We start from the raw sequence: 9,834 nt of genomic DNA, 5'->3' as shown, positions 1-9,834 counted from the left end.
TACCTCTGCACCACCATCTAGCCCCATGATCTAGTCTTCATTCGACTCTACAACCTTCAAAGTGTATGTACTTTACTCCAAAGCAACTGACTCATTCAATTCTTACTCTTCTAAAAATTATGATTTACATTAATATTTCAATAAAATTTCAAGGCGTGATGTAGAGTCATGTGTGTAGAATTATTTATGAACATAAACTAAATTTTTCTAATTATCAATTCACCCTAGTCCATGCTATAAAACAATATCAAATGCAAAATGAAGAAAACCACAGCCAAATTTTTATTTCATTGCTTGGAAAAGCTAGGAAATATAAACCCAAGTCCTTCTTGGTATTTGAAATGCAAACTATCAAACAGTTGTGGGTGAATAGCTAGGATTTTTAGAATCCTGCTTTAAATATTGCGGTTGGACCAACCAGGCTTTTATTATTGGGGTTTGATTCTTATTTTCATACTTGAAGTTTGTTATAAGATTATGCACCAATCTCTTTACCTTCCTGAATTTCCGTTTCGTCGCTGATAAAATAAGGGAGTATGCTTAGGTGTCTTCGAAGCTGTCTTATATAGGTCATCTCATGCATGAGCCCAATTATCCTAGGTGACTGTGCCTCCCTGGTAATTTAGTAGCTTAATGAGGCTCATTAACCCTTTCCAACCATTATTTGTGTCCACAATTATATCTGAAAGGAGATCCCTATACTACTTACTATAATATTTTTCTGACAGAGTTAAATGTGGAAAAAAAAAACCTAATTAAATAAACATGGCACAATGGTTATTTCCACCAAAACGTATATTTTCACAATACACAAATAGGTTAGAAATAATGTACTTAATTTTGTTCATGAGATCTATTTGTTTATGTTGAGTCTAGTACATAGTATCAGTCTGAACTCAGTTTTTCACTTGACTTATTGTAGAAAGGAGTCTTACTTTAATTTGGGGTTTACAGTAATAATTTTTGTACATAAATAAGGACAAAACAAAGGCACATTGCTCGTTGTACACCTTTTTAATCGTTCAGACCTTAAAGTGGAAAGTGGAGACGCTTGTAATTCACAAAGATAATGACTGCTTCAAATTTACCTGTACACACAAGTTCATAAAAAGGCTGCTCCTCTTCGCCATTAGATCTTCTAGGGCAGCAGTATTTCAATATTTTATTAAGCATGCTTACCTTCCTCAAAATTCACCTTCAAAGAAACGGACTCGTTTCATTTCATCTCTCTTCGTGAGGTGCATCATTTCCTCCCCCATTTTCCCCTTCCAGATTTTCCTTCCGAATATGAGTTTAGCTCCAATGTCACACGCGCCAGGGAGCTGAACTCTTGGCTTCATGCAGCTGTTGGAAGTAGGGTCATTCCTACATGCACATTTTATGTGCGTTAGGAGAGCACTAAATATAATTGAGTGGCACCAGCTATAAAACCTGCAGAACCCAGGGCAAGCCAGCTCTCTGCTTTTACATGCCGGGAGCAGTCAGGTTAGTGGTGCTGAGAGAAAGGCAGAGGGTGTGGGGTGGAGGGGCAAACAGTGTCCCAAATACAACCAGAACAAGTGAGTGCATGCTTAGAGAGCCCTCTTTCTGTTTCAGTGAGTACAGAATTCATACATAATTCATATAGGATATATACACACATGCACACACATATACACACACATATATGTATATATGCATGTATATGTATACGTGTGTGTGTGTGTGTGTGTATAAATGTATGTCTTAAAACTGCATAAAATCTATAAAATCCTTATTCTGGGAGAGCAAATTTCCCTGAATATCCTCCTAATTTTCTGTTGTCTCATCCTGTCTGTCCTATGCATGTCTCAAGACCCAAGTGAAATGTTATATTGGTTTATGGCTTTAGGACTCTCCCACAGCACATGTGATCTTCCTTCAAATCTCCTTCCTACTCTTGCAATTCTCTTACTAAGTTCAGCCTAGTTTCTCCCTTTTATATATTTATGTGCGTGCCTCTACCCCTTGGGGTCCAAGCCTTACTTTTCTTCGTAGCTCCTGCAATTTGTGGCATTAAACCTTCTACCCAGCACACACACAGTATTTGTGAAAATGAGTTACGTTATTGTTAAAGTTCATTTTTTCCCAAAGAGTCTGTGGCTTATCACAAAGTGAAGGTAGAGCAAGGTTTAGCAGAAATTTGTATTATTGCTTTTCTTGCTGAGATTTTATAAGCCTTTTGTAGAACAACGATAATTCAAGAGACAGCATAGGCCTAGTTGCATTATTTCTGACAATTTTGATTTGAGCTGCCTTTTAAAAAGTAATTTGTTTTCCAAGTATTCTGAATGCAGGGATACAATTGCACATCAGTGGTATCATACACTATTTAAATAAATAAGTGTTCCCTTGCTTTGGCATTTAATACCAAATCCAAATCAAATGTTTATCTGTTTGAGTTTGTGGTTCAGAAAAAAAATAGGTTGAGAAACTTGACATGTAGCAGCATAAAATTCAGCGTCCCCCTTAAAATGTTAATCAATGGGGCTAGCCCTTGATATTATGGTTAAGGCAGCTGGATCCCACATAACCAACTGTGTGGTTTGAGTCCTGAACCTGAACACATAAAAATCATGCCAGGTGCATGTGTGTACATGCCCAAAATCCTGACAAAAGGGAGAGATGGAGGTGAAGGGACTGAGGCATGACTATACCCTATGGGGAATGCTGTCTCACCTTCCCTCTCTTTCTCTTCAGCTTTTTTCAACAAACACAGTCATCCACAATTTCTCAGATGACCTCAGGTCCCTAGTAGAAGCCCTGAATATCTGGAGGAGCTGGAAATAAGAGCAGAAACTCTCTGCTTTGCTGAGTATAGGGCTAAAATGAATTCTCCACCTTTTCCAGCCTCACTGGGTGGCATTTCATTCCCATTTATTTTCTATGGTTCCAAGGAGGAGTCATAACCTATAAACTCAGAGCTGAGTCAGCACCTTGGGCAGCACAGCCCAAAGACCAGCAAAATTGTCCCTGGAGATGTGTACTTCTCTCGTCCTAAACCAGACTGTCTTGTGCTCATAAAGATTCATTTTCTATAAATGCTCATTGCCTTCATCACTCAGAAGAATTTTTAAAAAGGTTTTTGCACCTAGGGAAGGACATTTGGAGGAGAGATACAGAGGCAGAGCATTGATGGGATGGGGAGGTGTGGTGTTATCTGGTGAAGATGTTTTGATCAATTGGACTGGCGAGAAAGGTTCACATATTGAAATGTTCACTTTGTAAGCTAAACAATGTGATTGAATGTATATAAAAATAAATGAATTAATAAATAAATTAATTAATTAAAAAAAGGTTTTTGCCATTAGGGCACATGTGTTCACCAGAGATACAGAGAAAAAGACAGTGAGAGGGAAAGTGAGAAATTACTCCCTGAGGGATGACCGCACTGCAATCCCTTCTCCTCCATTCTCCAGGGATTCTGGGCATGCGCGTATATGTGCCCGATATGAGTTTTAAGCCACCAGGTTTAGAATTTGAACCATAGTCGGTCATGTGGGAGTCCAGCACTTTAACTACTCTGCTACCTACTGGCACCCACTCAGAAGAACTTTTATGAAAAAATGCCTAAACATCCTATTAGACATTTTTCCATTGAATACATACTTCTGTAGTATCCAAGCAACTCCTTTGTTGTGTGAATATTTTCAGGGTTACTCAACTGAATGATTCATTCCCCAGCTAAATACTCACTTTTGGACAAAGACTGAATTCCAGGATAATGAAAGAGGAACTCGTGTGTATATACTAAGAAGCAAAATTGTTGCATTAGCTCAGACCTTGGGTTCTTCTAGGTTAATATTCTCCAAGGCGTCATAGTCACCAGTGAGATGCTGTCGGGGTGAATTTCATGATGCTAGTTTTAGGTATCCATGCTTGTCTGATTTTAGTCACAGTTTGTGCTCCACTATAGATAACTGTACCAAGAAAACTTTAGAGCTATTTATGCTTTCTGAGCCTATCCAGAGGATTTTTCTATATTATCAGTGCCATACCCAGAGTCCAGGCCAAGATTTTTCTCACTCCAACTTCTGTAACAAGTTTCCAAACATTTCTCTCACCTCTCATGAGAAGCTGATTTAAGGCTGCTGGGATGCTCCTTCTCAGGCAAATGTGATCATCATTTCCTTTCATGAAGGTTCTTAGTGAAGCCCCCTTGTCCTCATGGCACAGTCTCAACATTTTCTCATCCCACTCAGACTTGTCATCATGTGGCCTCTCTTTGTTCTCCTACACTTGATATTTTGTGTTTGCCTCATAAGGTGGCCTGTGGAGATGTATCCACCTCCTCAGTTTTGCAACAGGTTGGGAGGTTCCTGTAGATAAGAACTAGAGGACTTACTCATCTTCGTGTTCCCATCTCCTCGCCTAGAGACTATGCAGCAGGGGTTCAGTGAATATTTGTCAAATGAGGGAATGACTGTATCTAGCTATCAATAAATGATCTTACCATAAATGCTTTTTTCCCAACACATTATTATATGAACTAAATTGGAAAGTGTAGATACCTTTAGGAAAATGCTAAGCATTATCTAATACAAAATATGTAGTTTTTAATCATTATTCCTGGTTTATTTGGGAGAGATATTCCAAGAGAGTGCAGATCCGCAAGTTTCTTTCCTTTGGCTACTTTTATTTTTCTTCCTAGGGCTTCCAGAATTTTTGAAATTGCTTAGTTCTCAGTGATTAGCTCTTTCCCAGCCTAAGCTATTAGGTACCTGAGCTGTATCTTTGGTTTTGAAGTAAGGTCAGGATGAAATGAACATGAACATAATCTAATCAGAAATCTCATCAGAAACTGCTTACCTGCATCAAATCTGCTTTGGGAGATGATACATGCAGGGGACACTTCACATCGATAGAAACTGACAGACCTCACCTATCTTTTCTCTTTCCTCTTCCAAAATAGTGTTCTAGTACAGGTGATTTTTATTATTATTTTTAGAGTTGTTTGTTTGTTTGTTTTGCTATAGGGGATGTGCATTCACCAGAGAGACAGAGTCAGAGAGAAAGAAAGTGAAAATTCACCCCTCAAGGGGCATGGCCATGCCATAATCCCTTCTCCTCCATTCTCCTCTTGGGATTTTGGACATGCATACACGTGTGCCCGGCGTGAGTTTTAAGTGCAGTTGGGGCTCAAACTGCACTTGACTATATAGGAGTCCAGCGATATAACTATTATGCCATCTGCTGGTTTCTTATTATTAATTTTAACTAAGACAGTAAAAATAAACTGAACTTTTCTCTTTCCTCTTCCAAAATAGTGTTCTAGTACAGGTGATTTTTATTATTATTTTTAGAGTTGTTTGTTTGTTTGTTTTGCTATAGGGGATGTGCATTCACCAGAGAGACAGAGTCAGAGAGAAAGAAAGTGAAAAGTCATCCCTCAAGGGGCATGGCCATGCCACAATCCCTTCTCCTCCATTCTCCTCTTGGGATTTTGGACATGCATACACGTGTGCCCGGCGTGAGTTTTAAGTGCAGTGGTCTGGGGCTCAAACTGCACTTGACTATATAGGAGTCCAGCGATATAACTATTATGCCATCTGCTGGTTTCTTATTATTAATTTTAACTAAGACAGTAAAAATAAACTGAAAAGACGATTTTCTTTTTTTTTTTTTTTTTTGGTGTTTGCCATAGAATGTGTGTCTATATTCACTGGAGAAAAACAGAGACAGGGAAAGTAAGAAATCACCTTCCCAGGGGGAATGGCCACATTATAGTCCCTTCTCCCCCAGTCTTCTCTTAGGATTCTGTGCATGCACACATGTGTGCTCAGCATGATTTTCGAATCTCCAGGTCCAGGACTCGAACCACAGTAGGCCATATAGGAGTCCAGAACCTTAATCCTCATGCGTCTGCTGACCCTGAAAAGCAGGCAGACAAGAGGAAACTTACAAAATTTATTTAAAAATACTACATATGGCACCAAAGAAATAAAGCCTTCAACTGAGGGGATTTGAAAATGATATAAGAACAGAACCATTATAATATAAATTTGAAATTGATATAAGAACACATAAACTTTGAGAACTAAACACAAGCCATCATGGCTTACATTTGAGATTCATGGATTCCTAAACATTTGGTAGTACCTTAGGATTCTTCTACTACAGTAATTGTTTTATTTCTCAGAAACTGGGTTTCCAAATAATCAGAAGTAATGGGAAAAGGAAAGGAGACAAGAAGGATCTAGTAAATCACATCTCCACCCTAAATTTGACCACAGCTTAAACATGTGAAACTCTACCTTTTCTTCCTACTGCTGGGCTTCCTCCTAAGAATTAAACAAAATGTCTCCCAGGGACTCGGAGGCCTCGTACAGCTGGCTGATGCCTGCCACTGCCTCACAGTCATCTCCATCCTTTGTGTTTCTCACATACGTCCAACTCTTTCTTGGCAGGGCAGATATTTAGCCTTGTTCATCCTGCCTTCTTCAGAAAGACTATTCTCCTCTAAGTCCACTCATTCTCATCACCTTTTCTCAACTCTAGTACCATCTCCTCAGAGAGCACACTCCCCTGCCTTCCCCAGGTCTGGTTGCCCCCTCTATTACTGTTCTCACCCTTCTCCTCTAGATTGTGCCTTTTGCTCAAGGAGAACCTATACCTTCCTCCAGGGGGAATGGCTTAGTTGTGAGGACCAGAACCAGTGTTCTGGTTAGCTGAACTCACCTACTCTTTTGGAATTTGCATAGAGGTTATGTTTCAAGATTTAGTTTAAAAAGCAGGCAGGTCAATCATGGCAATATCTCGTTTGGGATGAAAATCTTCATTAGCAATCAACATTTATGCAGACATACAAGACAAGAAAATTTAAAACTGTTGAAAACTTAAGAAAAAGTATCACTAAAGCAACTGTTCAGGCATAGTGGTTAAGGTGTCTAAATAATCCCACATGGCTAACTGTGTGGTTTGAGTTAGGACCTGGCAGCTTGAGAAACATGCCAGGCTGGGAACCAGCAGTTAGCGTAATGGCCATGTTGCTGAACTCCCATGTAGTCGACCGCGGTTCGCGTCCCGGACCCGGTGGCTTAAAACTCATGCCGGGCACGTGTGCGTGCGTGTCCAAGATCCTGAGAGGAGAATGGAGGAGAAAGGATTGTGGCGTGACCATCCCCCTTGGGGGGTGATTTCTCACTTTCTGTCTCTATGTCTCTCTCTGTCTGGCGAGCTCACGTGCCCTACAGCAAAAAACCTCTCCAAAAAAAAAAAAAAAAGTAAAAAAAAAAAAGAAACATGCCAGGCACATGTGTGTGCAGGCTCAAAATCTGAGAGGAGAATGAAGGAGAGGGGATTGCAGCATGGCCATCCCCTGGGGAAGTGCTTTCTTTGTCTCTCTCACTCTCTCTCTCTCTGTTTCTTTCTGATGAATACACACAGCCAATGGCAAGTTAAAATAAATAAATAAATACTTAATTACATTAAAAAATGGTTTCAGGCTGGCTCTGTGGCCTAGTGGATAAGGCAACTGGTTTCCACATGGCTGACTATACAGTTAAGTGTCCCAGACCTGGTAGCTTGAGAAACAGGCTGGACCCCTGTGAGTGCAAGCCCGAAATCCTGGGAGAGGAAAGAGAGAGAAGAGAAAGGATTAATGTGTAGCCATTCCCAATATAGGATACTTTTTCTTCTCTCTCTCTTTTTTCTGTTGCTCTCTCACAACCACAAGCCAATATTATATATATATATTTAATGGTCTGGCCCAACCAAAATAGCATGCACTAAAATACTAAAGACACTGTGCTCCTCCAGCTAGAATCCCACAGGAAGACCTGATTTGATTTTTCGTTCAACCAAAGATCCATTGTGGTGGTGTGTCCCTATAATCTCAGTAACCTGGGGAGACTGAGTAGGAGGATCACAGCTGGAGGCTGGATTAGGCTACCTAGTGAGACTCTGTCTCAAAAGGATCCCAGCTGGTAGGCTGATTGCAGGAGTATCAAGACATGGTAAAACAAAACCCTGCTTAATAAAAAAAATGTCTTCCTCTTTCCCCTTCAGTTTTCTGTTCCTGTGTGAAGTCCTTTAATTAAGACAAGCAGGTAAACTATGTGACACAGTGAGCAACCACAAGGCCACCTCCTATAGACCAACCATCCAGGCAGTCAGCAGTCCACAAACACTGGAATACTCAAGTCGTCTTAAATGCGGAGTAGGATCCCATTCACTATCTGATTCAAAAAATTAAACACGAGCCAATCATGGTGATGCTGATTATCAGTCCATGCCCTCCTAAAGCTTTTAACCAAGAACAATGATAAGAAAAGGTCCCATCCCAGAAGCTGGCATATTAAGCAGAACAAGACAAATACATGTAAAGTCACCAGGAAAATGTAAAGTTCCGGATTGTATGAGAGGAACCTGACTAATTGAGGACCTGAACACACAAGGTTATCACTAAGAGCTCAAAGATGAAGCCCATTCTATCTGTGTCCATGGAGAAAGGTGGTGTCCCTGCCGGAAAAGAGCTTACTTGGGAAATCAAGGTGATAGCTAAGAAGAGAGAAAGGGGTCAGTTCTAGGCCCCTGGAGCCTGGGCGATGGCTGCAGCTGAATGGAAACCAACCATAGAGCGGTCATCCAAGCTGGCCTGGGTCTGGAGAAGTGTAGGGCTAGAGACACAACTTTTTAAATGACGCAACGTAAGGAAGTTGCGTAGGAGAGTATCTGGAACTTAACAGGAGTGCAAAATATGTTTGCAGTTAGAATTATTAGCACATAATTCCGTTTAAACACTAACTAGATGGAGGAAGAGAGGAGAAGAGAATGCAAATGTGATGGGCAGGAGCCGCTGGATTGGGGGAATGCTACTGCGCGTGAGTGGGCAAGAAACCGGAGATGCTGACACGGACAAGCCTATGCCCATGTAGCCGGTATCAGAGAATCAATGCTGAGGATGCGTGGCTAAGAGAAGGAGGACACGGCCCATTGACAGAACGAGAAAAATGAAAACGAACGTACTTGGAAAGGATCTATTCACCTTCCTAGCCCTTGTGACAGAACACCTAGTCACCAGGTTAAACCAAGCACCAGAGCCGAGGAAAACAAAGCGTGTTCCACTGGACGGTCGGCGGCGCGTCCTGCATAAAAGATCAGATGCTCTGCTTGCCGTCCCCACCCGGTGAGGGTCCCGTGTCCCACCTGCGCGTAAATCACACACGTGGAAAGGAAGTTTTGTAGCACAGAGCCCAGCAGGGGAGAGAGAATTTTCTGCAAGTAAGAAAGTAGAACTAGGGCAGTCCGAGGAGATTGAAAGGGCAAAACTATCAAGCAAGAAAACTGTAAGTTCTTATTAGTTTTATGACTTTGCCTTCATGCCTCGGGAGTTCAATTGATCACGGTTCCCATGACAGGCTAGGGTGGGGGAGGGGAGGGGAAAGCTGGAAAAAAAAATCCTCAAAACTCTCCTCCAGCCCCCAGCTTTCAGATGCAAATACCTCGCGGGGAGATGGATGGGCTGCAGCCCCTCCTACTTTCAACCCTCTTCTTTATTTTCCTGCGAAGGAATCCATCTGCACAGATCTATCAGGAGGGAGGTGGAGGAGGGTGCGCGTGTGTGCGCGCGGGTGTGTGTGCGCGCGTGTCGGCCGAGCGGCTCCCTCTCCGCGTTCTTTACCAGTAGCCCTCTCTGGGTCTCCGGGAGGTGCAGAAGTCTTGGTAGCTCCCCGGGAGGGCTTTGGACCGGCAGACAGCGCGGGGCGCTCACCCGGATCGCTCTCCGCTGCCTCCTGGGCCGGGCAGCCGCTCCGTCTCCTCTCCCCCGCGCTCGCCCTCTCGCCCTCTTGCCGGACGCGCGCTCCCGCTGCCTCC

This window comes from Tupaia chinensis, unplaced genomic scaffold (assembly GCF_000334495.1).
Source record: "Tupaia chinensis unplaced genomic scaffold, TupChi_1.0 Scaffold000065_1, whole genome shotgun sequence".
Lineage (NCBI taxonomy): Eukaryota > Metazoa > Chordata > Mammalia > Scandentia > Tupaiidae > Tupaia > Tupaia belangeri.
The sequence above is the reverse complement of the archived record's forward strand: the minus strand, read 5'-3'. Positions refer to the sequence as shown.